This window comes from Piliocolobus tephrosceles, chromosome 6 (assembly GCF_002776525.5).
Source record: "Piliocolobus tephrosceles isolate RC106 chromosome 6, ASM277652v3, whole genome shotgun sequence".
Lineage (NCBI taxonomy): Eukaryota > Metazoa > Chordata > Mammalia > Primates > Cercopithecidae > Piliocolobus > Piliocolobus tephrosceles.
In genome coordinates, this window is record NC_045439.1 from 114,861,142 (window position 1) to 114,865,271 (window position 4,130).

Below are 4,130 nucleotides of genomic sequence, written 5' to 3' on the forward strand. Positions count from 1 at the left end.
AAAATGTGGCACATATACACCATGGAATACTATGCAGCCATAAAAAACGATGAGTTTGCATCCTTTGTAGGGACATGGATGCAGCTGGAAACCATCATTCTTAGCAAACTATCACAAGAACAGAAAACCAAACACCGCATGTTCTCACTCATAGGTGGGAACTGAACAAGGAGATCACTTGGACTCGGGAAGGGGAACATCACACACTGGGGCCTATCATGGGGAGGGGGAGGGGGGAGGGATTGCATTGGGAGTTATACCTGATATAAATGATGAATTGATGGGTGCTGACGAGTTGATGGGTGCAGCACACCAACATGGCACATGTATACATATGTAACAAACCTGCACGCTATGCACATGTACCCTAGAACTTAAAGTATAATAAAAAAAATAAAATACAAAAAAAAAAAAAAAAAGAAGTAGCTCTTTGCTTTGATGAGAAGGATGCTCAGATGCTAACATGTGTGAGAGGGGTTAGGGTATAAGATAGAATGCTGTGTACAACACAGATCTGATTCCATATCCCTGAGAAATTAGGGGCAACAATCATTTACCAGTATAGTGTATGTACCTGGCACTGCGGTAGGCTCTGGGGAAACAAGAGTGAATCTGACACAATCCCTGTCCTAAAGAAGCTTGAAGTCTAGTGCAGTGCTTCTGAATTTGGTTCTACATCATAATCATCTGGGATATTTTTTTTAAATGCCAGTTTCTAGGCCTTACCCAAACCAATTAAAACTAAAATCTCTAGAAGCAGGACCCAGGAACCAGTATTTTTGTTTGTTTGTTTGTTTGTTTATTGAGACAGTCTCACTGTCGCCCAGGCTGAGGTGCAGTGACATGATCTTGGCTCACTGCAACCTCTGCCTCCCGGGTTCAAGCAATTCTCGTGCCTCTGCCTCCATAATAGCTGGGATTATAGGTGTGTGCTGCTATGCCCAGCTAATTTTTGTATTTTTAGTAGAGACAGGCTTTTGTCATGTTGGCCAGGCTGGTCTCGAACTCCTGACCTCAAGCAATCCACCCACGTTGGCCTCCCAAAATGCTGGGACTACAGGTGTGAGCCACTGTACCCGGCCAGTATATTTTTTATTCTCAGATTAAGTCTAAAGTACAATTAGGTTAGAAAACTCCAGTTTAGTAGGAAAGAAAAAGGAGTAAAATGGTAGTTCCAGCCTTCACTAGTCAAAAAATTTTCCTGGATAAGGGCCTGAGTCCTGTAGAACAGTGTTAGGCATATAAGAAGAGGAGGAGAGTTCCTTCAAAGAGAGGAAGCAGAATGTGTAAAAGCCCTGCAGGGCAAGAGAGGACATTGCTATAAAGCAGCACTGCACAAACCTCAATATGCAAATGAATCACCTAATAATCTTGTTAAAATGCTGATTTGATTCAGTAAACCTGGAGTAAATCTGACTTCAGTAAGTCTGATTCTGCATTTCTTTTTTTTTTTTTTTGAGACAGAGCCTTGCTCTTTCATCCAGGCTGGAATGCAGTGGTGTGATCTCCACTCACTGCAACCTCTGCCTCCCAGGTTCAAGCAATTTTCTGCCTCAGCCTCCCAGGTATATGGGATTACAGATGGCTGCCACCACACCTGGCTAATTTTTGTATTTTTAGTAGAGACGGGGTTTCACCATCTTGGCCAGGCTGGTCTTGAACTTCTGACCTTATGACCCACCTGCCTCGGCCCCCCAAAGTACTGGAATTATATGCATGAGCCACCACTCCTGGCCAGATTCTGTATTTCTTTTTTTTTCTTTTGAGATGGAGTCTTGCTATATGTCACCCAGGCTGGAGTGCAGTGGCACAATCTTGGCTCACTGCAAGCTCCGCCTCCCAGGTTCACACCATTCTCCTGCCTCAGCCTCCTGAGTAGCTGGGACTACAGGCACCCGCCACCACGCCCAGCTAATTTTTAGTATTTTTAGTAGAGATGGGGTTTCACCATTTTAGCCAGGATGGTCTCGATCTCCTGACCTCGTGATCCGCCCACCTCAGCCTCCCAAAGTGCTGGAATTACAGGCGTGAGCCACCGTGCCCGGCCCAGATTCTGCATTTCTAACAGGATCCCACAGGATCCTGTTGCTGCGGGTCCAGCATAAGCCAAAAAACATAATTGCAACATTAGGTGTGAGAGGCAGGCTGGAAACATGAGCTGGAAAAGTCAACCAGGACTAGATCCTGAGAGCCTATAAGAAGGAATTTGGACTTGATCCTAAACTTTATCTTGAGGGCATTTGGAAGCCACGGAAAGACCTTAAACCTAAGAGTGATGGGTTGAGATTTGCATCTTAGAAAGATAGATTGCTCTGTCTACTACAGTAGAGAGGTCAAAACTAGAGGTGGGTGGCCAAATAGGACAGTGCCAAAGTAATCTAAGTAACAGATGATGTGGCCTACTAAGAAAGTGTAAGTAAGGGTCAAAAAAATCGTTTTGTAAATTCTGTTGGTTGAGGGGGAAGCTGAGGACAATTCCTCTGTCAATTAGTGTTCTTTGTTGAAAACAGTAGATTTCATTCTGACTGATTCAAGCAAAAATTGATTTATTAAAAGACATTAAGTAACTCACAGAATTATTAGGATAGCTGGAGAAACATTCAAGGCACAGCTCTCAGAAACCATGCCCAAAACATGCCACAAAACTATCCAAATCAGGAATTTGTCACTGGTGTTCCCTATTTCAGTAAATGAGTCCAAATGCTGCTGCTGCTGCTGCTGCTGCTATTACTGCTGCTGCTGCTGCTGTTGAGCCCAAAATATCAGCAATTTGGTTTTACTAAAACTGCTACTGCCGCTGATACCATTTCTGCATTAGGTCTTGAACCACTCTGTGCCTGAAAACTCTGCCAACAGGACAGAAATCTCATGCAGAGCCTGCTTATTCGCATTGCTCACTTCCAAATTTAGCCTTGCACAAGGATATCTAGTCAGCATGCCTGTATCCTAGCTGCAAATGAGGCTGGGGAATTTAAGTTCTGATTTCTACATGAGTGAGAAGGGGTTACTCAAAATGTAGGAATTTTCCCCAAATATAAAAGCCATTTAAAAGATGGTGGATAGAATACGACAAATGCACACATTTCTGTATTGGGAGATAGCTGGTGGGTTCCATTTACAAAAATAAGAAAGAAGGAAGGAAGGAAGAAGGAAAGAAGGAAGGAAGGAAGGGAGGAAGGAAGGGAGGGAGGGAGAGAAAAAAGGAAAAGAAAGAAAGGAAAGAAAGAACAAAAGAAAGCAAGAAAGAAAGAAAAAGGAAGAAAAAGAGAGAGGAAGGAAGGAGGAAGGAAGGAGGAAGGAAGGAAGGAAGGAAGGAAGGAAGGAAGGAAGGAAGGAAGGAAGGAAGGAAGGAGCAGGTAAAGAAGTTCAGTCTTGGACGTTGATATGGTTTGGCTCTGTGTCCCCACCCAAATCTCATATTGAATTGTAATCCCCACGTGTTGCGGGAGGGACCTGTAATCCCCACATGTTGAGGGAGGGAAGTGATTCGATTATGGGGGTGGTTTCCCCTATGTTCTTCTCACGATAGTGAGTTCTCACAAAATCTGATGGTTTTATAAGGCAGTTTTCCCTGTTCTTGCATGCTTTTCTCTCTCCTGCTACCTTGTGAAGAAAGTGCCTGTCTCGCCTTACAACAGTGAGCTAATTAAACCTCTTTCCTTTATAAATTTCCTTTATAAATTACAGTCTCAGGTATGTTTTTATAGCAGTGTCAAAACAGACTAATACAGACATACTAAGTTTCAGGTGCCTGTCAACTGAAGAATGACAAGGCTCATAAATTTGGAAAGGAGAACTTTATTTCTCATAAAAAATTGCAGCCTGCAGGGTGGTCATTGTGAGAGGCTTTGAAGCACAACCTCCAGCCAGAAGCCAGAAACAGGCACTTTAAAGGTTAGAAGAATAGGACAGGAATTTATGCTGAAAAGGGTAGCCAAATATACAGTATTCAATAAGCTATAGGAGGCGTCCTGAATATTTATGAGAGGATAAATATGTGCATGTGTAATTGAGCTTCATGCTTCTTCATGGGACCCATGTTCCAAAAATGGCGGCATTAGCGTTATCTGAAAGTGGAGTTTTAGGCCTCCTGGTGTCAAAAAGTGAAGCAGAGGACACAAAAGCCCTCA